Below are 25,794 nucleotides of genomic sequence, written 5' to 3'. Positions count from 1 at the left end.
CACACACACACACACACACACACACACACACACACACACACACACACACTTGATTTTGGCCATTCTGACTAGGATAAGATGAAATCTCAAAACAGTTTTAATTTGCATTTCTTTAATGGCTAAGAACGTTGAATGCTTTAAAAATGTTTTTCAGCCATTTGTATTTCTTCTTTTCATACCCCAATTCTGTAGTATGCACAGAATTTGTAATTGGGTTGTTTGTTTTCCTGGCCAAAAATAGAATTTGGAAAAAACACAGCATCTTTATCAAATGGTGCTGATCAAACTGAATAGCTACATGTAGAAGAATGAAGATAGTTCTTAATGCCACCCTGCACAAAAGTCGGCTCTGAATGGATCAAGGGCCTCAAAGTAAGACCAAATACTCTGAACCTCAAGAAGGCAGGGAATATCCTTTAGCTTAGTGGCATAAGAAAGAACTTTCTGAACAAGACTCCGGTAGCACAGGCATTAATTTCAACAACTGACAAATGAGACCTCACGAAACTAAAAAGCTTGTAGATAGCAAAGGATGCCATAAAAGGCAGTTTGCTGAAAGAAATAAAGAAATTACCAGCTATACCTCTAACAGAGGGTCAGTGTCTAAAACATACAAAGAACTCAAACAAACACTAAGAAAGGTCTCTCTGCAACTGGAACCGCATCTAAGAAATGAAGAGGTTGAGGAGTCATGAGCCTTGCACCAGTTTCAACTGAGCTGAATCCTAAACAGCCCAGACCATCTCAGAGGCGGGGAGCTTTGGGTTCCTCAAAGGACAGATGAAGGTAAAAGCAAGGTGTATCTCACTCCACTGCCATTACACTCCTCTTTCCTAAGCCACCTATTTGGCACATCACAGAAGGCTACTGGAGCACAAGAGAGCAGTCAGCAATTTGTTGGGGGTACCTACCACTTACCATTGCATTTTGCATTCCCATCACAGTGGTCTCCTGGTGATCTTATGAAGTCTGCCGTACTTTGGGAGGAAGACGGGGAACTCTAGCTACAAAGTTAAGTTACTATAAACAAACTTATAAGGGGCACTGATGACCTCTGATGATGATGAATTGTGGCAGTAACTGCTTCCCCACCCTGCACCCCCTATCATCCTCAGACCAGGTGTGTGACCAAGCAGAACACCTCATGAGCGATGGACTGTCAATTTGAAATGAGCTTATAAATTGTTTTGGTCACTCTCTGACATATGGCACTGAGGAAAGTCATGCTGTGAGCAATCCTTGGGAGAGGTCTGTGTGTAAGAACACAGTCTCCAGCTGGCATCTCTCAGAGCCGCTCTGAAAGCAGACCCTCCATGCCCTATAACGAGAGCCTCAGCCCGGACGCAGCTCCATTTGCTTTACAGCGCAAGGCTGCGGGCAATCGGGAAGACAGTGATAGGTAACATTTCAACATTAATATTCTTTTCTTTGAGCTTCCTCCAGTAATGACAGTGTGAGTTACTCTTTCAAACAAGAAATCAAATCAAGTGGCTTTATACGCTTCGCTCTGTGCAGACTCTGACCCCCAGTTGGGTTGTATTTTTCAACACTGCAGCAAACACCTAAAAGAACCAGCATGAGGGCAGGGGGTTTATCTTGGTTCTTTTCTTTGAGAGAATGCCATCCATGACAGCAGGGAGCCATGGTAGGGGGGAATGCTGTTGGCAGGGGGGGCAGTAGCTCAGATCTGGGTAGACCAGGAAGCAGGAGTCAGTTCTGAAGACAAACATTAACGTCCAGCAGTTTACTTCCTACAACCCTCTAACAGCCCCACAGCCCACACAACAGCCACGGCTGAGGATCAACCAGCCAGGGACATTGTCAGGGGCACTCAAATCAAATCATCATGCAGGCCAAGGAAAGGCTGAACTGTGGAGAGTGGTTAACCTCCGCTTAATGTTGCTTAATTCCTGGGCTGAAAACCATGTCACTCAGGCTAAAGATGCTACCTACCAGATGTAGACACAGATAGTGGCAAGCTGAACATCATTCTTTCTGAGGAACCCTTGATTACTACTGGTGTCCAAACATAGACAGCCCGTGCCTACTTTTCCCACTCAAATAAGCTGGTCCACTGCTGCTTCTGTTGACTGTAAAGGATCCCAAGAAATGTGAGAGAAGAGCACAGAAACACTAGAGGAAAACATAGGCAACAAATCTTCAACTTATTATAGATGCCACTAAGGTCTAGGTACACTTGTACATAAAAGCTGTGGTTGATAAGTTATAGCTAAAGTTTATACAAGAAGCATTGACTGAATCAGAGTTCACAGACTCAAGGAAAGGGCCTCAGACCTACAACTAAACACCCCTGGTGCTTATGATTTTATAGCAAGTGACAGAACACCCAAGTCTCCATTCACAGAATAGTAACGGGGAAAGCAAAATGCTAATCAACATGGTACTTTTAAAATAAACATTTATCATACGGCTTTGATTTTAGATGTGGCCTCAACACTTCAACTCACCAGTTTCCTGTCTTGATTGTAGTGTATCAACAGTACTTCAACTCTAGCAGTAGAAAATAACTACTAGGTTCTCAAGCTCCCAAAAGAAAACAAAACATAATTGACATGTGTATCTCACCTGGCATTTCTTTTCTTCTTTTCCACCCCACCCCCTCATTGATTGTTCTTCCGAGACAAGGTTTCTCTATGTAGTCCTGGCTGTCCTAGAGCTCGCTCTGTAGACCAGGCCTCCTGAAACTCAAGAGATTGGCCTGCCTCTGCCTCCTGAGTGCTAGGATTAAAGGCATGTACCCTCACTGTCTGACTCACCTGGCATTTCTTTTCGTTTGTTGTTTTGTTAAGACAGGGTTTCTCTGTGTAGGCTTGGCTGTACTGGACTCACTCTGTAGACCAGGCTGGCCTCAAACTCATAGAGATCTGCCAGCCTCTGCCTCCCTGAGTGCTGGGATCACAGGTGTGCGGCACCTCTCCCTGCTCCTGGCATTTCTTATGTGACACATGTATATGCACACATGGAAATGAACACATAATAATTCCAGGTCTTGAGGATTTTAATGTCTTCAAAGAATTTCCAATATCTCCCCCCAAATAACACACCCTTGGAAACTATCTGAATTCCTATTTACTAATATCTGACTTTGCAATATTTGATTTCGTTATTCTATAAAGTTATATATAAGTCAATATAACATTGTCTTAGAAATAAAGGCATACTTGACTTGCTCCTAATTTAGATATCTCACAGAAGGCACATAACAGGCTCGGGGGGGTGTCAGAACTTTTCTGTCTCTGGACACCTAATTCTCTTAAATTCCCTAGCAGTCACATGACACCATCTATAGGGCCCCACTAAACCCAGAGAACTCACTGTGTGTGTGTGTATGTGCTTGTACACATAGGTACGTATGTATGGTCTCAAGGGAACCTATGGGCTATCTAACAACTGAGAGACTAGACTCACGCTCAGCCAGTGGATGAAAGGAACGCTTCATAATGCAGGGCTAACCCTGGAACTGGCTGGACCACAAAATGAAAAGGAACAACCACAGAGGAGGTGGGTACCGCACGCCCGAGTTTTATGGTTCATAACGAAGGCAACAAGTCTCGAAAGCTCAGAAAAGCAGAAGAGAGAGGGAGGCACACAGTGAGATCAGAGGAGGACTAGCTTCTAAATCACAACACAAAGATAGGCTGGCTGTTAAAGAGCCTTTTCCAAACTGATCGGCAAAGAAGGAGGACACATCTTCGTACACTGGTGGACATTAAGGATGAAAATGAGGATGGCTTGCTGGAAGTCCTCAGGTGTTAACGTTGCCCATTGGGGGGTTATTCAAAGCAGACATCTTAGGTAGACAGTTTAGCAGAGAGGAAAGTGGTGCCTGATGTACTGTGGATGTCTACTGGGCATCCCAAAGCGTGGCACATTCAATTTTGTGCTATGTGGTTTGAGTAGGGCCAAGCCCATAGGGGGGGTACATGCTGTGTGGCATCCAACAACTACTGTCTTTCCTAGCCAAGTACCTAAAATGGTCAACAGGGTGGCCTTCATCTAGCTGATCCTTCTGTGTCCATCAGACAAAGAACTAAGCTAAAACTACCATGGCGGGGGGGGGGGGGAGCTTTATTCCTCTGCTTGGAGGATGTAAAACTAGAGCAGCTGGTAGCTGTTTCCAACACCGCCTGGGGACAAGCTTGCCTAGAAATGAAGCCAACACAGAAAGGCAGTGAAAGAAATGAGGATAAAGAGATTTCTAACATCACTGGGGCACTTGGATGTGGCCAATTCCAAAGGAAATGCTTGCAGACTCTTCCATTATGGGAACCAACAGACTCCTGTTTATATATAAGCCAGTTGGTCTGTGGAGTGTAACAGAGAGTTTCAGCTAACTTAAACTGTAAACATCTTGTTGCAATTTATTGTTTTCATTTAATCACATTTATTAGAGTTGACATTTTGGGACACGGGGTTTATCCCTATACTTACGCCACCTACTCTTAATGGGCTGCAAATGCCACCCAACTGAGAATATGTATAAAATTAATATACAGTATTAATAATTCTAGCAGCAAGTGTCTGCTAACCTAGAAAAGGTACATGTGACCTGAAATAAATGTTAGCTATTAGCACCATAAATACTGTTAATATTTGTGCATTAATATGGGATTTATATAGCAAACGTCACAACATTTGAGGTTGAAAAGTTTTATTGCTTTCATTGTACACGAGAAAATGACTCAGGCAGGTTGAGAGACTTATGAACACTGCAGCAGACGGTGAGGTCAGGGCCCAGATGGAGTAGAACACTACGGCCAAAACATTGGCTCTTGGACACCCCATGCCACTCCTCTAAAACATTCTGCTGCTAGTGACAGGTCAGCAGCTTGGCCCTGCTGCAACTCAGCGCCTAAGCTATCCTTTACCACGGTGACCTAAAAAACTATGCACAGGGCATCTCGGGGGGGGGGGGGAGGAGCAGGGGCAGTTTTCCCCATTACAGGTTACAAACATGAGCCAGGCATGGCACTGGTATAATGAGTGGAAACCAGAAAAATATTTCCCCACACTACAGAAAATATATTCTCAGAATATAGTATATACATACATACATATATATATATTTTTTCTTACAAGAATATTTTAAAATATACATACATCTATGTTTATACTGGGTGTCATGCTATAAGACATATTTCATGATAGATCATTGCACACAAACCATTTGAGGGCTACAAAGGCAGAAGGGGAAGCTGGGAATGTTGGCTGTAAAACTGCCTAAACCAAGGTTCACAGGCAGCAGTGTCAAAGCCAAACCCCCAGGACAGAGGAACCTCAGAACTGACCCGCACTGCAATCCATTTGCCAGAAGAAAAATCCTCTAAATGCATGCATCTGAGCATCCCCGAGAACCCTTTTCCTTAAGTAAACCAAGAGTCCTTCCAAGCCCTCAGTATCCGATGCTCATGAAGATACTGCATGACCCTGCTTCACTCAACACTGCAAAGAGCCAGGAGGGTGAGAGTGAGAGTGAGACAGAATGGGCTGGACATTAGCTGGACGCACGTCAGACTTCGCCAAAGCAGGGTCTCACCACCCCACCCGAACCCACCCCCACCCCCTGCCACCACAAACACCTCGGGGATGCTGAGGTCGGAACTCACCAGGAAGGCTTGAGTTCAGAGTGCCTATGGAGTAGGGCGGGGCTGGCAGGGGTCAACACAGATAAGCAGAGCAGCAGCCTGGGCTGTGTTAGAAGTGTCAGGCCCACTGCCCACCGTCCCTCCATCTGTTCATGTGTAGCCAGGAAGGGGGTGGGGGAGGTGTGGAGATAAGCAGGACCTTCACACATGACCTTACGCTTAGGTGCCCCCATGGTTCCCAGGCTCTCCTCCTCAGAGGGAAAGGAAGCTCCTGAAATTTTTATTAAACGGCTGTCATAAATTGCTTACGGGAGTTAAAGCCACATTTTATCGCTGTCCCTTTCTCTTTCAAATGACAAGAGGTGGGCCCAAGCCTTCTTTAGAACTCTGAGCCAAGATCAGCTGGCAGCGAATTTCTATCCATTAACTGTGAAACTGGAAGGGCCAAGGAAGCCCTTTTGATCACAGGGTCATCCATAATATATTATATTCTACTCCTGTATGAACGAAATTCATCAACATAGCCAACAGTACATGCGCAGGCTCATAGTCTTTTGTGTTCTTTCTAACTGGCATCACACCACGTCTCCCACCTGTGAGTTAACTTCCAGAAGCCAGGAGCCACCTCCTCTCTATCTACAATAGGCATTTTCCCATCAACAGCCTGAAACCATTTGAGGGTTGGGGATCCCTCTTTGTACACATTATGACAGTTAACAAATCTTCTCCCAAGAATCCTCTCTGTCATACTCACAAGTACGGATATATGATAGAGTCTTTTTAGGATTTCTAGAGGAAACCCTTCCAAAGCCCACCCTTCCGAAGCCCTCAGAACACAAATGAACCTTGGTTTTAATCCATATCACATTTCAGTTTTGGTTGTGGATGTTTGTTAGATAGTGCAAAGGACAGAATCCTTAGGAAGTTATTTTCTCTTGATGATATTAAAAAAACAAAAACAAAAAATGAAAAACTACCAGTGATCAAAGAAGTGTTGTTAGCATTACCTATTTAATTACCTGGTCAGTTAAAGTAGAAGCCAGGAGGTGGTGGCACATGCTTTAAGGCCAGCACTCAGGAGGCAGAGATCTTTGTGAGTTTGAGGCTAGCCTGGTTTACACGGTGAGTTCCAGGACAGGTAAGTCTTCACAGGGAAAGCCTGTCTCAAAAAGCAAACAAAAACAAAAATGTATATTTAAAGTCCAAATTATTTAGAATTTGGCATGGGATGATGCCAAATATACAAGAGAATTCCCTCACACAACTATAGGCTAAATTAAATGGTCCAACTAATAGTTTAATGAGTCAAACTTCATTCCCTACTGATCCTTTCACTGGACACTGGGGCTTGGCGGGTGCTTGGAGGCTGTTTCCCTTTTTTCCAGTCTCCTAAAGCATGAGATGGCAGATCTATGAGCCAGTCCTAGTGATCAAAGCATTTTACCTACCGTGCCACGGGGATCAGCTTGGGAGTACCAAGCCAATGAGGTGCAAACCTGAGGTTCTTGTGTGTGCACTTAAGTGTGTGTGCATGTATGAATGTTTGCGTGTTGGGAAACACACATGTGTTTGGAGGTAAAGGGGCAAAGGATAGTCTCTGGAGTTATCAGGAGGCATCTGTCCAGAGTGTTTATTTGAGGTGGAACCTCTCCCTAGCCTGGGACTCACCAAGTAAGCTAGACTTATATAAGCCGGCAGCACCATGCCTGGCTTTTCACGTGAGTTCCAGGGATCAAATGCCTACATCCATGCCAACTGAGCTTTTCCTGAAACACAGAGATACTTACTTAGTCGAGTATTAAGCTTGCCTGTTAGAGTTGTTAAACTGTCAAAATGCCAGAACATGCTAAGAAGGAAACCGATCAGGAGAAAGCAACACCAAAGAATGGAGGGCCCACTGGGACACGGGCAGACCACTGCATACACATGAGCTTGTTTGTTGTTTGTTTTTCATGGCAAAAAGCAACTGTTTATTGAAAGAAGCAACAGAGGGCCAAGCATGCTGCCCTCCGGCCTGGGCGTGTGTGGCTCTCTGCACTGAAGGCTGGGTAGTAGATCGCTGCCAATCGCTGCAGCCAGCACCTCCATGGGGACCCAAGGCCCATTCCAGGTCCCCCAATGGTCCACACTGACTGTCAACAGGGCTGGGACGATGGGAAGGTCCTTGTTCTTTCTCTGAGCCTTCCTTAGGAGGCTGTAGGCCTCTTCATCAAAGAATCTGACCTCAGAGATGCCCGCGTGGACACCCTTATGCTCCAGGCTCTGGGACACCTGGTATCGGCCCATATCCTGGCCTGGGGTTACAGGAAATTGTTTTCCACTAACGTTGAAATAAAGAGCCATGCTCTGGACCCTGTTCTGGCAGGTCAGTGAGAGGCCCCCAGCACTGTGAATCAGATATGGTGGTACACACTTCTCATCCCAGGGTAAGAAGGGGTGATCTGGGGTTCCAGGCAGGCCCTCTGCTGAACACCAAGACAGGCCAGATAGCAGTAGTGCCAGGGCACCGAAAGCTGCCATCGCTGCCATCACCTCTTCTCTGCTGAGAGGAAAAGAGAGCAGGCTGCCCTGAACATTGGTGCAGACAAGGAAGCGCAAAATGTAAGCAGCCTCAGCACCCAATCGTGTGCCACGTAACCTCCACCTCCCAGAATGCACTGAGAATAGTGCTTATCTCTGTCCTCTAGCTTCCTCGCCTCTCCAAGGGCACATGCGAAGTTCCCATGTAAGTGGCAGATTTAAGATGATGCATGACCTATCCACTGCTACCTTTCTCGAAGCACCCCATGCCACTTAATAAGCAATGGTGTCCATTTAATTAATAGTACACATTTTTAGCATCCCACGTAATAGGCATTCAAGTTAAAGGCTGTATTTTACGAACCAACATCTTAAAATGCAACAGTAAGTAAAATCTACTCCTAGATAACACTGTGAGTATTAAATTACCCAATTTTCCATCTAAACGTACTAGAGTAAATTAAATAAAAGATGAACCGATAAAATGGCATTTTAGCGCCAACCTTAATCTCCAAGAAGCAGGAAAATTAAAAGTTGAGGCCAAAACACTAAAATGCATCTTAAATGTCAGACAGCTTAAAAACTGTTATCCCTAGGTGGCAGTATTTCAGAAAATTAGAAAGAAAAGAAAAGTGGGGGCAGGGGGGTCATTTCCAAATGGTTTGTCTAAACCACACATATCTAGATAATGGGGAGAAAATGAGCGTTCAGAAATAAAAGACAAGATAATGATCTAGATTGAAAATAATGATAAGCTTCTCCCTTTAAGATGTCATAAGAATGGACTCACTCCATAAAGAATTATTCACATGCTTTTACGGAAAGAATCTCTCAATGGCACAATACCCATCTTCCCATTTCCAGACTCGTCACCAAGTTGCTGAACAGTTCAGAAGGCCGAAATGAGTGACAGCAGCTTGGGTAAAACCACATCAAACCCAGTGTTCCAAAGAAAATGCCAAAAAAAGGGCTTGGAATCAACAGGTTTTTTGTTTTTTTTTTCCTCAAAACAGACCACCAGGTACATGTGACGCTTGATATTTTCTAATGTAAAATTTTCTTCTCATAAAAAGAAGCATCTTGTCCTAACTCCCTAAGAAGATTTAAGGTGTTTGGTTCCAAGATGAGCATTTAACTTTTTGGTAACTTTTTTTTTTTTTAATCTGAAACTCATTCGATTCGAAATGTGAGTTTCCTGATTCCAAAGTCCCGCCATGACTTAGCTCCAGGCTGTGCTCTCTTTATCACAGTGCGAAACATCAAGGAGCAAGCTGATAGGAAAGTTGTCTTTTCCCACCCTCACTCTACCACACTGGTCACACTCCATCCTTTGTTGCTCAATGGTACATGTGACGCTTGATATTTTCTGTGAATCAGATGTGGTGGTACACACTTCTCATCCCAGGACTCAAGAGGGAACGCAGCAGGCCTGAGGCTCAAGGTTGGATGTCAAGACGGTTCAGTGCCAATCCTGATGAACTGAGTTTCATCTCTGGGAAGAAGAGAACAGACTCCCACAGTTTGTCCTTTGATCACCACACAAATACTGTGGTGCACGCGTGCACACACACACACACACACAAACACACACACACACACTATTGTGTTGTGCACGCAATTCAACTGGCCTACCCCCTTTCCGTTCCTGACGAAGTCCTATGTCATCACCTTGTCCAGGTACTCCAGATATAACCCGTCTGCCATTCCCACTCACTCTCTCTCTTTGTTGCTTCAGTATCTTTCCCCTCCCCTCCTCTCTGACTCTTCTCTCTTGGGGTAGGAGGATCCCCCATCATGCTCTTTTTCTTCTCTAATTCCTTTCCCCCTTTCCTTCCCCCAAATAAATTTCTTCATAGCCAGATCTGTCGAATGTGTGGCATTTTTAAATAAATCTTAACACACACATAAACAAACAAAAACATTTTTAAGGGTTTAAGGTCATCTTTAGCTACACAGGGAGTTTGAGAACAGCCTAAGTTACATGAGATCCTGTCGGGGGGGGGGGGGGGAAAATGATTCATTATGGACTACCTTAAAAAGTCTTCTCTTCAATATAAAGCTACCGCAAATCACTGTGTAACCTCTAGTTTATTTACAGTTTAAATTTGGCTAGGTGCCTATAGGCTTTTCATACAAAATTCTGTATTTAAAGAACAACACATCCTAAAGTGTTCTGTTATCAAAGAATAAACATAAACGGTGTCAAAATAAGCATTAAATATGCGTAGAAGTGGAACAAAGCAAAGGTTTTGGCTTAGACCTGAGGGATGGATACACAGACCTGAGGAAGCACTCCCGACAGAGCAAGTCTTGCTTTCTACACAGGAGAAAATCCGTGACAAATAAAAATACTTAGAGAACAAACAGACATTTACCAAATGCTTCCCAGGCATAGGCTTGAGGCGTGCACTGGGGAGAAGACCAGGGGAACTGTCCTGTATGCTGCACTACAGTTTTAGAACCTAGAGGCTGTAAGAAACAGACTGCAAACACTAGAACTTTCCCTGAGGGAAGATGAAGACCTGGAACCATTAGTGGGCTTGACCTACAAAAGACTAAAACAGGAGCCATGGAAGTATCCAGCAAGACCCCCACAGTAGCAGAGACGCTGCCTCCTGAGCTAGGTTTTGGCTACATGGGTATTTTCAGTGTGGGAAAACACGTCACTTGTGCCCTTTTCTAAGGCGACCACACATGGGTCCATACCTCTACCCTACCTACCGCGTGTACAGTTTCACACCCTACCACTCTCTGTAGTCAAAAGGTCATTCCTTCCCCCTCACCCTTCTCACTGGGTGGCTGTCACCTTCTGTTGGAAGAACAGGCTGTTCTTACTCATCAAGGTTCGCTTCAGATAGTGCCTCAGAGAAGCCTTCTCTGGCTACTTATGCTACCTAATTTGCCTCTATTAGACTTGCCATTTTATGAAATAATCCCTTTGGATTGTGTGTGCAATTGTTTTTCAAATGAGTCCTTCACTAGGCTGTATGCTTCAAGAAAACGGAGTCCACTTCAGGTGTGTTTCCCCAAACTGTGCCTGTGTCTAGGAAGTGGTGGTCTAGTCTTATTGTAACTTGTTATGTTTGGTTGATATCCCTGGCAGACCTGCAGCAGGAGGAGTGGGCCTGGGGAAGATGGGAAGTGGGGGAAAGGACTGGGAGGAGAGGAAGTTGAAACTGCAGAAGAATGTTAAAAAACAAAAAAGGTTAAATGGCTACAGGGGATAGGTTCCTCACCACCACAAGTTCAGGTATTCTGCTAAAAGGCAAATATAAAAACAAATAAGTAAACAGAGTTTTAAAATAGCTTGAACTGATACAAAATACCAATTTTCAGATGGCTATCACATATTTCATTACCCCACTTCCAAAAGCGTGATGCTGAGGGCGGAAGAATAAATTAAGCCATGCTCAGTGGGAACTGAGGTTGGAAGGCAATGGAGTAAGACCCTTGTCAAAACAAACACAAAGCATAAAGCAAAAAACCTAACAAAATAACTTGGAAATCTGGTCCTGCATTTTAAATAGAAAAGATCAACCACAGGGTTGGGGGTGTTGTTAATTAATTAATTCTTTCATAAACAGAAATGCTATTAATTCATCCCATACAGTAAGGCTGGTAAGTTACTCTGGGCACGTGCACTACCATCTACAGTCAGCCACAGGCATGTCATGTACACAGCACAAACACAGGCCTTGCTGGGAATGCTCTGGGACCTCACTGTTCTTGCCTAGTGCTGGCCTCAGATGTGGGGGGATTGCATGCCAATGTTGTGGGTGGGAAAGTGAACTCCATCCTTCCTGCAGATGTACAGATGACAGTTTCATAGCTGGTAGACTTCCTGTCTCAGGAAGCTCAGGAGGCTACTCGCTGTCTCCCATTCACCCACAGTGGCTTTCAACCTTGCTCAGAGCATGAATCACCTAGATGTGAAGCCAACATGGAGGAAGAGCAATGAACACTGTGACATTTTTGTTTCTTCCTATTAAGTAGGATTTTTTTTTCTGGCATAAATGACAGTATATGAAAAACATGTAAAAGGCAAAAACCAAAATCCCACAGTTTGAACTTGTGTTCTCAAGAAAATAATATACGCTGTGTAGTGGTGCCACATGACTTTAATCCCTGTACTCAGGAGGCAAGGGCAGGTAGACCTGAGTTTGAGGCCAGCCTCATCTACCAGAGTGAGTTCCCAGACAGCCAGGGCTACACAGAGAAACCCTGTCTTGAAAAACAACAACAAAAAGATAATAGAGTTATTAAATTGTCTGCTGTCTCTGAATTTTTCTGCTAACATTTTTTGTTACTTATTCATTCATTCCCTTAAAGGATTTAAGGAAAACCGACAGGAGAAAAATCTTAAAACTGGGAAAATGACTTCTATTAACCTCTTTTTCTTCTTTAGGCTAAGAAAGAACAACTACTATTCCCTTTCAGTAGTGGACTGCGGGGTTGGAGGCACATCTGTGAAACACTGCAAAAGGGCAAAGCCCTGACATCACTACTAATTCTCTGCTGAAGCCAACGGGCAAAATATGTAGACTTCTACGCTTTGAAAAAATAGCCAATTCCCACTGACTATATGCTCAACAAAAAGTAAATGAAACATTATTTTTAGTTAATAAATCTGTTATCAGTGATATGGCATATTTTCAAAGAACCATATAAGTAAAACCACCCTTGAACCACACTTCAGCTTTATGTGCATGATATTAAATATGAAGGGATTCAAAATTTGACTATATGGAAAAATCTTTAATTATAGACTCTTACTTGAAGTCAATTAATGGAAGTGAAAAGCCATCATTGACAATTATGTCCCTGCAATATTTAAAGATATTAAAATGGTTATGTTTTCCTAAAAGCATTTTTCTAAACAGGGCACATACCCATAGAAACATATTGAGGACAAACAGTGCTGTGGCCTACGAAAATGCCAGGGGACCTACTGAAGCAGAAGAAAACACACAAGCAGCACTGGGTCTTGACCCAGAACAGGCATGGGCAGCATCTGGCATGTTTGGCACACTAAGACAAACCCTGGCAGAAACTCGGCTTCCACGGTCTCTGCTCAGGGCCGGATGGCTGCGGTTTGAAAGGCTGCTGTTTACACCCTTCAGTTAGAATAAAATGGCCACCACAGTGAGTTTGTAACTACAATGAATTGAACAGCATTCTACTATCAAAGTTGTTTTTTAAGCCACATACCTAAAACACAACAGAATTCCAATTAACTTATTTAGATCCTCTACCCAAAGTCGGATTGGTGGGGGGAGATAGGGGGGTAAGGAGTGAAAGTTCATGTATGTATGTGTGTTATGATGCAAACCTGTACATCAGAGGAAAATTTGTAGTGTCAGACTTCACCTTCTACCCTGAAATGGGTATCTCCTGCTGTTCAGTACTGCAGATGCCATGCTGGTTGGCCCCAATATTCCACAGATTCACCTTCTTGACCCTCCATCTCACTGGATGAGGGCTGAGATTACAGACACTCATTACGCATCCAGCTCTATCTGCGTGCTAGGGATCTGAACTCAGGCTTCATGCTCTCATGGCAAGCACTCTACCCACTGAGCTACCTCCCTAGCCTTTGCCTGGATCCTTCCTCTAGTATGTTCATGAGAAATACATGAAGAAACTTACAGGGAGGCTGTAAGGTCATGCCTGAGAAAACATCAGACAAGACTGAGGGTGTTGGGATGTAGAGAGCAGCCTCATGCTCACAATCTCAGCAAGCTCTGTGAACACCTCAAGATATTTCAGGAGCAAATGCACAGTGAAGAGGGTAGGCTGCAGTATTCTGTGCACTTCTCTGAACACTGAGCTGATTTGGAAGGGAGGGTGGCTCTGCAGAGCCTAAGTTTCATGATACGGTTTTAGTAAGTTTAGCTGTTTTTGCAGCCTGGGCAGTCGGGATGCTGGCTCCCTGCTTGCAAGGCCTTGAAGAAGCCCACCTTCGCTGCTACCCCCATAGTAAGAGTATCAGGCTCTGTGATGCTTGGTGCCACCATGATATGTTTAGTTAGGGATGCAGGAAGCAGGGGACTCTCAACAGAGTTATTCAAGGTTCTAAATGGAAGGTGAGGGTTGAAACCTGGACAGCTGTGAAAAGGATGAGAGACTCAAAGACTCTCAGGTAAGATTGTTTCTCACTGCTCAGCACCCATGTGCTCTGATGTCTGCCTTTAATTTGTAGCGAAGAGCTACAGTACACTGGGGATTTTCCTTCAGAAACTATAAATATCAAAAGTCGGTGCATATAGCAAAAGTCCTAGCAAACTCAGAGGACCCGCAACAGCCTCCAGACTGATCTTTATTAAAAAACAATAATAACTTTATTATTTATTTAATGTATATGGTGTTTCTTCTGCACTTAGGTCCAGATACCATGTGTGTGCCTGGCATCCACGGAGGCCATGACAGAGCAATGGATTCCTTGTGGCTGGAGTTACTTACTTCTGATAACTCAACCAGAGCAGGGAAAGAGATCCAAACAGGGTCACGGTGAAAATAAAAAGCTCTCTACTCAAATTTGTTCAGTCTGGGGCTGGAGAGGTAACTCAGTACTTAAAGTGATTGGTTCACAAGCAAGAGGAGCCGAACTCCAATCCTCAGCACCATATAATGCTGGGTGGGCATGGTGACTCACCTGTAATGCCAGAGACAGGGGCCCCTGGGAACAAGCTGGCCAGCAAGACCAGCTATATTGGCAAACTCTGGGTTCAACTGAGGGACCCTATCACAGTAAAAACAATGGAAAGCAACTGAGGCAGATACCAATGTCAATCTTAGGGCCCTATATGCATGTGACTGTAGAGGAATATTTGCCTACACACATACAGCTGTGCCCATGTACATGCATACACACTAATATGCACACAGGAGAAAACATTAAATGTGTTCATTTTTGACATTTTGTCATTAAACACTCAAGCTCGTTATTTACCTCTCAAGTAAGCATGCTCACAGGTGTAACACATACACAGCGGGCCGAAAGTGTGACTGGATTTTATATAAATAACGGTGGAAGATGTCTTCCTGTCCTCCTAGATAGTTACATTTATAATAGTATAATATGTCAATCACCTAATGTAGTCCAAGAAGTGAGGATTTTATCTAATCAACACTCAGTTGACTAAGACCCAGAAGAGGGCACAGAACCCTCCCTTAGAATCTTTTGGGCTTGGGCCATTTTGTCAATCATTCAGACATTTAGTTTAAACCACAGCAGTTGAAGGCAAGCTGACAAAAATAAATGGTATGTGTGCCTCAAGAATGGCCATTCCAAATGTAAAAGAACAAATGGGCTGTAGCTCATTTTTGAAAGAGAATTGCCTACAATACACAACAAGGCCCTAGGCTCAATTCCAGCGCTGGGAAGAATAAAATAAAATATTTCTCTACAATGCATAGTTAGGTAATATCCTAACCTTCAGTTAATATGAAGCTTAAAAGCATTTCAAATGTTACTGGAATGTAAGGCTAGACAATGCTGAAGCTTTTTTAGAAAGTGAGTAATTTCCTATACCTGGGAAGGTAATTTTTAGAAATTAGGAGTTAGAAACTAAATCTCACATTTTCACTAGCTCCCAATCTCCTGGTTAAGAGTTCAGAACTGAGATTAGCAGTAGGAAGTGGGAAGTGGCCATGAGCTGTCAGTGGTGCCTACCACCTTTGAGAGTTCAGTCTGCTGGCCCCTACAGGCAGGGTGCTTTAGGGAGCCCCTGTGAGCATATGAAGAGCTCAAAACACTCTGAGACCTTCCTTCTGCCAACTCCACACTCCAGCTGGTGTGTGGACCCTCACAGTCCTTTCTGCTCACCTCGCTCCTCCATTCGTCTTCCACATCCACAAACACCTGTACATGCTGGAGAGCTTCAGCCAAACAGAGCTGCTTCACGCAGTGTGGCATGTCCACCTGACTGTGCAGGGGCCACAGTCCAACTGAGAGGCAGCACAAGTTCTCCAGCTGACACCTAGGCAACACATTCAAAATGCTAATTTCTTCCCTGCAGCAGGGGGCACAGGAAGGTGAACCGATTCCTTAAGACCCTGATAACGCAGGCCCTGCAAACACCCTCACCTTAGTGAGGATGACACAGAGTAAGCAAAGAGAAATAACCTGCCTCCCCCATTAGAGCGGAGCAGCAGAATCCTAACCTGGGGCTCTGTCTCTTTCTGTCTTACATGATCTGTTTTCTGAGTATATCCATGCATCACACGCACAGACATGCATGCAGACATGCACACCCACACCCACGAAGATTCACACATACACACATATACATGTGCATGACACACACAGACAGGCATGCAGACATGCACACACATACACATGTCCTTCCACATACACAACAAAATGTCACGGATGGGGCTAAGCCACCAGACTCTCCCTTTCCAACCTCCCAAACCTGGAAATCTTGAAGAATAATTTTAAATATACAAGTGGGGGCTGGAGAGATGGCTCAGCGGTTAAGAGCACTGGCTGTTCTTCTAGAGGTCCTGAGTTCAATTCCCAGCAACCACATGGTGGCTCACAACCATCTGCAATGTGATCTGATTCCCTCTTCTGCGGTGCATGAAAACAGTGTTCACATACATAAGATAAACAAATCTTTAAAAAAATAAATATGCAGGTGGCTAAATAGGACTATATTCAAGATGGACACTTCAGTTAACTGTCTGGGGTGGTGTCAGTGGTAATGCTATCTACTAAGTATTGGGCCTGAGCTTCCAACCAGAACTCCAGAAAAACAAAACAAAACAAACAAACAAACAAAAAGCCCACACACAATAGTCTAATGACGTAATTTTATTATGAGGGGAAAACTGGTATTCAGCCTTATTCACCTAGCTCTTTTACTCATTGATCAATGAATAAGTGAGCATGGTATAATAAATTAGCAACTAGGAGGTCCCAGAGTGTTTATAATCCTTTATGTATGTGAAAATATTAAGAATGCACTCTATTTTCTTGAACACTGTTTTAAAGCAGCTTTTTCCTCCCTCTTACTAACATTCGGCTCTGGTTATTTTGTTTTGTTTTGTTTTTGTTTTGCCTGAAACACTTTAATGAGCAGTAGCTGGATATGCTTTACAACGCAGGGAGATTCTGGATGCTCTTCTGTATTTGCAAACACCAAGCCAACACATCTGCCAGCCCATGTCTTCAGACAGAGTCCAGACAGACAGGCAGACAGACTCTCCTCATGTTAACCAAGTCTCTACACTTGGTGGAAAGCAGAAATTTGAGTCAGCCAACCATCCCAGCCCACAACCAACAAACAAAACTTCATCTTCCCCCGGTGCAGCTGGACCTCTCCAAATGTATTGAGTGGTTCTGTGTTTCCACCTCCAGAGGTCACTTCCCTGAGGAATTTCAACCAAAATGCAACAGAACTCTTTTTCACAAAGCAAGCTTTCTCCTTAAGCTAATTCTTGCCATGTCTCTACCCACAACGTCCTAACGGAGAAGTCGCAGTTTTACTGAGTGGAAGCGAGTAGGTTTTCGGATTGAGCCCTACTGCCCCTCAATGACTAGGGTTCCATCCACCCAAACAAGACAAGCTGCTAACTTAGCATTTGTTAACAAGTGTCTATATCTCCCAGCTCTCGCAAGGGCACTATTATTAGCCATGAAGAGACTGACTTACTCATAAGCACAGTTTTTCAAAGGGTACAGAAGAATAGATTTTATTTTCTCAAAAATTCCCTCCATGATCTACAGAACATTTCACTTACATTATCATAATATCCTATAATGGGTAATGTATTTACTTTACATTTACAGGAGGCATCACATGCTTTTAACTAGTTCTTTTCACGCCACAAACAAGCAGCACGGAGAAACATTACTGAATGAAATGGATGTGCATTTAAGGACAGCAAGGGTCTGCCCTCCAAACCCAACAGATGGCTGTGACCTATGACGAGGGCCGGGCAGGAAGGATTTTCAGACATATAGATGACAAAATCTGCCACTGCAGAGTTCAAGAATCCTTGAAGACAAGTGCCAGACATGATTCCAGGCTCAAAGTCAAACAAACAACTCTTGTCTGCCTGTATCAAGCTCTACTCAGGTGGGTAAAATAAAACTATGCGATAGAACGTGAGCCACAGAAGCTCTTACGAAATGACAGTGCCATGAGGTAGGGAGCTCAGGTAAGACAGGATTTAGACCACATAACAAGACTAACTCAGTGAATGCCTCAGCTTTGGCATGGACGACATCTATCCACCGACCAAGCAAGGCGGCAAGACAGGAACAAGATGGGCTCCCCTGAGACGAGGCTCCAGTCTTTCCAAAAGCCCCGGCTCCAGCATCTGGCTAAATGAGGTTACAGTCGGCGTTCACTTGGTAATGCTGCTGAAGTAGTAGGACGCAGACAGATCTGTCAATGGAAACCCGAGGAAAGGGCACTGCAAGAGTGCATGATAAGGATGTTTTTTTTTTTTTTAAGTCAATGGTCTCAAAGAAGACAAATGGACTAGCATTTACAACCTGAATGAACATAAGCTATGCTGACAGCTTGCTGAAGTCCAAAGTCAGAGCCTGTTTGAGGTCATGGCTGAGTAGGTTATAAAAACAGAGTTCCAAGATTTCCCCCTGGTAAAGGTTTCTTATTGAAAGTCATGTGACAGTGAGAGCCCAACACAGTTTCACTGTCACGGTGCAAATGACACTAAGTTCAACATACAGGGGCCATGCCACCAGGGTGAGCCACTGCCACTACAGTTAGAGGACACAGAAGTGTGCCATCTTGCAGTAGTCGTAACTACCGATCCTTTGTCTCTATCTGCACATTATCCACAGGGCATCCCTGCTAAATGTCTGTTTCCAGTAAAACCAGTTCACACTAACGACAGTTCACACTAACAATCTGAACTAAAACCCATCTAAATAGGGTCTGTCTTTGATTTTTTTTTTTTCCTTTTTCATATAAATGCCTGCCAGTGCTCAATTGTAGAAATGCATGTATGAAAAGCTTGGCTGGGTGACAGGGCTCTTTTTAAGAATGGAATAAGCCACTTAGATGCAACAAGTGAAGTCTTGGGGGTCTATAATCCTGGTAGGGGAGGAAGAAAACGAGATATCTTTGATGTGTAGCAATCTCAAGTCTCTCCCACTGCCGTGAGGCCTTTACGCATGACCCTTTATTAAAGCACCATTGGGTAGCACTCTGGGTACCATGAAAGGGCAGCCTGAAGGCCAGACTGAGGGCAGACCTAGATGAGAAGCTGCAAAGACAGAAAACATGGAACACTGACTCTGTAGGGTCAGGACACCAGGGTCCAACCCAGCCCAGAAGCTCTAGCAGACACTGTGTGGACAGGTCCCCAGGGCAAAAGTGAGACGAGCATTTGAGTTCAGGGGGCTGAAACAGTCCAGCCACTGCAAGTGGCTCCACGAGGGACAGGGACTTGCTGTGTCCACCACTCATTCTTTCAGCCTAGACCACGTCCCGAGCTCAGCAGAATCGGAATGTTCAGAGACAGAGGAAGAATGGATAAGATCAGGCTGAAGAGACACTAAGGCCACAGGGCAGCAGAGGGTGTCACAGGGCCCACTGGAGAACAAGGAGGTTAGATGTGCCTTTTTCTTCCTATTACAAAATGTTTCGGTTTTGTGTGTGTGTGTCTGCATGTGTATGCCTTGTGTGAGCAGGTGCCAATGAAGACAGGAAGAGATTTCCATTCTGGCGCAGACAATCAGAAGCAGTTACGAGCCACCTGATGTGGTGCTGAGAACTGACTGTGGGTCCCCTGGAAGAGCAGCAAATGCTCTTCCCCACAGTGCTGTGTCTCCAGCTACAGCTCTCCTCCTCCTCTTTTATCTTGTTGGCATGGGGGGGTGGACTGGATTCAAGACAAGGTTTCTCTGTGTAGCCCTGGCTGTCCTGCCTTCCGAGTGCTGAGATTAAAGGCATGTGTCACCACACCTAGCAAGAGCTCTTCTTTTTCAAAAACACCTACGTTGAAGAAGTTAGAGGCACAGAAATGGGCAGCACTTGTATGACGATGTCTAGGCCCCCATGAAAGAAGGGACAAGGAGTGAAACGGGACAAACTAAAGGTAGAATGGCCATCACAGGATTTAAGAACTATGTGGGGGGCCTCAGTGTGTGCATGTCTGTGCATCTGCTCAAACACACATGCATGTGGGCATTTTTGTAAATACGTAACAGGAGCATCTAAGATGACTCATTCTCAGGGAAGTCAGGCAGATCTAGAGTAAACAACACAATTCAAGTGTGTTACAGTTGAGGTACCTAACAGGAAGTGCTCAAGAGGTTGTCAGACATAGAATCATGATGCTCCAGAGAAGGTCTTACGTATGTGAACAGAACTCTCCAAACACAAGTTGTGCACTGAACAACTCCCAGGGTTCCAGCTTGCTGGGATCACTGTAACTGTGTTCGGTTACTACGGCACATTTCTGGCCAGCAAACATACCGTATCTTGAGTGGTAACTCCTTCTAACTCATCACTATCATTTACAAATGAGTGACAAGCTTGTCAAAAGAGCAGAAAGAAGAGTTGGTGGGGGGAGAAAAGAGGAGAAGGCAGGGAACAAAGAGAAGGAACACACAGCAAGTCCACGTTTGTGTAGGTCTCACTTCAAATCGATCTATAAAAACTTAAGACGCCCACAACCTTAATACGTTCTGAAATGGTCTCAACAGAGTCTATGAGGTCAGCCATAGCTAGAGTTTACTGACAGCAAAGTTCCCTCCTCTCTAAGCAGCTCAGTGTTCCTCTGCCTGGCAGGAGCCAGAGTTCCACTTCCCATCCATCGATATCCAACCCCCTCTGCACATTGCGACGTGACACTGTCTTCTGCAAATGTGCTGGTCTGTGTTCATCACTATGTTGGACTACGCGCAGGCTATGGGCAAAGGGCTGACTCAGATGCTCCTGCCTGACAATGATGGCATCTAAACATTCACACTTATATGCACACAGTAATCTGCCCTCCTGAGGCCCTTCTGAAATATTCAAGAACAGAATTAAGAGCCATGCAGGGCATTTCCTAGTGCCTTTTCTAAAACTGCACTAGGCAGCAATTGAACACCTATAATGACAGAACACTGGTGTGTTGCTATGGCATGGCATACCACATTGGACCAGAGGTTTGAAAATGAAGGTGCAGTTGCTTTTTCCCCTCCATATGACACTTGAGGACTGGAGCTGGGATGCTAGTGGAAGTGGCAGCAAGTGGAAGCCAGTGACATCACTGAGTGATGTACAGTGCACAAAACAGTCCCCAAAGCAAAGGATAATGTGGCTGATGATGTCGTCAGTGATGAAGGTGAGAAAATGTGAGAAAACTGTGAGCTCCAGGATGCCTAGACCCAGTAGAGTTCTTGGTACAGAACAACATCTGATGGCACAAGATCAAATGGGAGATGGCTGTCACCATTTCACAAAGAAATGGGCGACAGTATCATCAGTTTATTTTCCCCACAGGAATTGCCTTCCCTCTGAGAATACCTTCAAATAACATTGCGATCATTACAGAGCATTAGAAATCTAAAGGGTGCATACAGTCTAGGCTTTTTAAAGATGTTTTATTAGCATATATTATTTCTATATGATAATGGGTTTTATTGTGTCATTTTCATAATGTATTTTGAACATACTCATATATACCCAGCACCCTTTCTTATCCTATCCTACTCCCATTAATCTTTTCGGCCCTTCTAGTTTTATGCTGTGTGTGTGTGAGAGAGAGAGAGAGAGAAAGAGAGAGAGAGACCCTCACGAGTTTCATTAGTATTATTTGCTGGAGTATGGGTTCATTACCAGTGGGTATGCTACTAAAAAAAATATCAACCTTTGGGCAGAGTGCAAGGAATCTTAGGAAATAAGTGGGAAACAATAAGATCTGGAGAGGACAGGAACTCCATAAGGAGAGCAACAGAACCAAAAAATCTGAGCACAGGGGTCTTTCCTGAGACTGCTATTCCAACCAAGGACTATGCATGGAGATAACCTAAGACCCCTGCACAGATGTAGCCCATGGCAGTTCAGTATCCAAGTGGGTTCCATTTTAATAGGAACAGGGACTGTCTCTGACATGAGCTGATTGGCCTGCTCTTTAATTACCTCCCCCTGAAGGGGAAGTAGCATTACCAGGCCACAGAAGAAGACATGGCAGCCACTCCTGATGAGACCTAATTGACTAGGATCAGAAGGAAGGAAAAGAAGTCCTCCCCTATCAGTGGACTTGGGGAGGGGCATGCATGCAGAGGGTGGAGGAAGGGAGGGGTTGGGAGGGGAGGAGGGAGGGAACCACGGGGGGGGGGGGGATACAAAGTGAGTAAAATGTAATTAATAAAGGAAAATAAAATAAAAAATAAACAAAAAAAACCTACATTCTAAAAACAAAAAAAAAAAAAGAAAATATCACTCCCTCATCAACTATTAACTACCTATAAGTCCTCAAGGAGGGGTAGGGCCCCATGAGCAACAACCCTTCCTCGTTCCATGACAGTGTTCTGACCCAATCGGGGCCCAATCTAGCTGATAGCCTCTGCAGGTAGCAACAGCCACTTTGAGTTGAGGATATAGTGCTTTTCAATGAAACAAGTCCTATCATTTCTATCAAATTGTTGCCCCAAAGACAGTCTTTAAGAAGAATTAACAGTTCTTCCCATACAAACCTATTATTTCCAAGGATCACATAAATAACGGCAACGTGCCTCTACTACTCTGAAATTAAGGAGCCACTCTGGTCATTGTTCTTCAGCTTATTAATATGTGCATGTTAATATTCTGCCAGTTAGGAATAATAAAGAGCTTCAGGAGAATGAAGTGAGAGCAGGAGCTAGCAGAGGTGAGTCAACCTCACTGGGTCCTCATGTCTTATAAGCAATTCCCGATCCCATTCCTGACCCCACCTGCCACTCACGCCCATTCCCAGAGCCTTAATGAGGGTAAGTAACTCTCATACGTTTATTAATGAGGCATCTACATTTAGTGTGGTTTTGTCATTTGCTCCTGACACTAAAACTAAGGGTGTTCTAACAGGGTAAGGCTCTTTAATTTGTACTGTCACCAAACTAAATACAACACAAAATTTCTCTCAAAAGCTCTAGCCCACCATGCTCTCACCTTCCCTGGAAAGTGAGAAAGTGCCCCACACCGCACCCCTCAGTCCTGAAGCCTTTCTGTCCTCACGCTGAAGACAATGCTGTGCTAAGTGCCAGCTGCCCTACAAGCCTGACAATGGCTGATGGATCTTCACGGGACATAAATCAGCGCTCACTACCTGCCACTTTACAAAGCTGCTTCTCACGAACGTCGGCCACATCCTGCACAGTACGGCTCGTCATATCCTCTGTGACAGTTGCGAGCAAGGGGACCGTTTGCATGAGGAGATAAATGACGTTTTCCTTTTAGAGACAGCCTTTCCCTTCTCCCGGCATGATGAAATTTATTTTATTAAAATCACAGCCACATCCAATTCCCAAGTGTCGGCTAAAATTTAAAATACACTCACATGCTTCGTGGATAGCCGTTGAGTGTTTTAGCAGGACTCTTGAAACCACACTTAGCTGATCATTGCCCAACGTGGCTCCCGGCGCTTCAGCTCTCTTGCTGTTGGGATTTTATACACAACATTTTGAGCAACTTTTCAGCACCTTTCGGGGAAGAGTGTCTATGAAGATTTGCAGCTAGATGTGGTGACACAGGCCTATAATCCCGACGCACAAGAGGCTGAGGCAGGAGAATCATGAATTCAAGGTCAGCCTGGCCTGCAGAGTGAGACCCTGTTTGCTGTCTTGGCAACTCTATGTAGATCTCAAACTCACTTAGACCTCTTGAAAGTAATTTGTTGAGAGAACCACGATCAAGAGTCTGTAGCTGTTGGGACACCACCCACTCTCATTCTGCTGCTCCCTCCCTCTTAAGTCCACTGTGCTTTAAAGTGGGAATTCCCTGTGCTTCTCTCCAGAGCTGTACCTTTTATCACACGCGGTCAAGTTCCCCAGCAGCTACGTGAAAAATGACACTTGCAACAGGTCCCAGCTAAGAAAGCCCCCGAAAGCTCTGAGACTGGACCGTTGCATTCATCTCTCTGCTGGCACAGGGCACATGCTCATCTGTGTGCCCCGGGCATACAGAAGATAATGCTGCCAGGCAGCAGCCTGATCCCCAAACGCTCACCTGTCCATGAGCCCCACACCCAAGGCTCTCCAGGAACTCACTATGCAATTCACTATAGACCAGGAAAGAAAAGTGAGGGGAGAGACAGCGCTTCGGTGTGAGTTTGAAAGAGTGGCATGGCAGAACGGGGGTCAAATGGAAAAGATGGAGAGGAAGAGGCTGGATCTGCTCTGGGGAAGTGGGGAGATCTAGGGGCTGGCTCGGGGGGTAAAAATCATTCACTGACAAACCCGATGGAAGTGAGTTCAAACCCCTGCACCCATATAAGATAAAAGGGGAAAACTGTCCCCAGCAAGTTGTCCTTTAACCTCCACAACCTTGCCAAGGCAGCTCCCCTACAGATAAATTCAACTACAAAAAAAAAAAAAAAAAAATTGGGTGAAGTGTCAGCCTAACTCTGGTTCCTGGGATCCATGCATGGAATCCTGAACACTTTCTAGGGTCAGGAGCAGCAGGCAACTCACAGACCTGGAGCAGAACAGTGTTCCGTGCAAAGCGGGCCCTACAGTTTTCGAAAGCTGCTGGGAATGGCAGTGAAGGAGGAGTGGGGATCAGCCAGAACAAGCCCCACGGGAGAACAACATGCTCAGTGAACAGACCTTGGCGTGGGAGGAAGGCAGCAGTAGGGATGCAAGCCACAGCCCCAAGGACAGAGCCCGGCGAAGGCCAGAGCATGTGGTTTCAATGTCATGCTGGAGCCCAGCTGCAGCGCCCCATAAAAGAAAGATGCCATAGAGGAGGAGGTGAGGGCCGGAGCCAGTGAAGAGGGTGACAAATTGGTGCTCTGGTGCCACAAGCAGCAGGCTTGTTTTCTCCTGAGAGCTGAGGATGGTAGAGGCTTTTACGGGGGAAGCCCAGCTGCTGGGAAGCAGGCGGGTGGCTAGCGTGCACTGCGCCTTCCTCGCAAAGGCTAGAATTCTCTTGCTACCAGTCCAGCAGCAACATGGTGACTCAAACTGAGATGCTGGTCTCAGGGACCTGTGGGAGGCATGGCCTCACTCAGAGGCAGAGCGCACTGGATGGGAGAGTCAAACCCAAGGAATGCATTCCCTCCAGACCAATAAGCAAGCCTTGGCTTCCAGCAGAGGCAGAAAATGCTACAGAAGACTGCTGTGGAAACAGCTGTCTGCAGCCCGCACCAAGGGCGGGAGCTGGTTGGGGCAGAAACAAGGTTGTCCCAGGAGCTCCCTGACAGACCCCTGTAAAGGAGTGGCTAGCAAGTGATTCAGAAGTCCACCCCTCCTGAGTCTCTCCACTACCATCCCAAAAGCCCAACAAGAGGAACAAGCCAAGCTCCACTTGAGAGGGTGCAAGAGAAAGAAGCGAAACCTCCCCTGCCTAGATGTTCATCAACCAACGAATGGGAAATGAAAACACGGTACATGCAATCAACGGAATTTTATGCAGTCCCAAAGAAAAAGAAATAATGAATGTGAAAGAGTAAATGGGTAGACCTGGAAATTATTATATTAAATGCTGTAACACAGGCTCAGAAA

At 44.9% G+C, this 25,794-nt stretch overlaps 1 protein-coding gene and 1 pseudogene across 3 annotated transcripts in view; both read right to left on the bottom strand.

The window, feature by feature from the left end:
* Tspan5 (tetraspanin 5) overlaps window positions 1-25,794 on the bottom strand; it is a 165,253-nt gene that overhangs the window by 63,167 nt on the left and 76,292 nt on the right. The gene's annotated exons all lie outside the window — the stretch shown is intronic.
* On the bottom strand, window positions 7,577-8,144 carry LOC129691860 (translocon-associated protein subunit delta-like; annotated as a pseudogene).

The sequence above is a fragment of the Psammomys obesus genome, unplaced genomic scaffold (assembly GCF_907164565.1).
Source record: "Psammomys obesus unplaced genomic scaffold, mPsaObe1.curated_primary_1811, whole genome shotgun sequence".
NCBI lineage: Eukaryota > Metazoa > Chordata > Mammalia > Rodentia > Muridae > Psammomys > Psammomys obesus.
The sequence above is the reverse complement of the archived record's forward strand: the minus strand, read 5'-3'. Positions and strand labels throughout refer to the sequence as shown.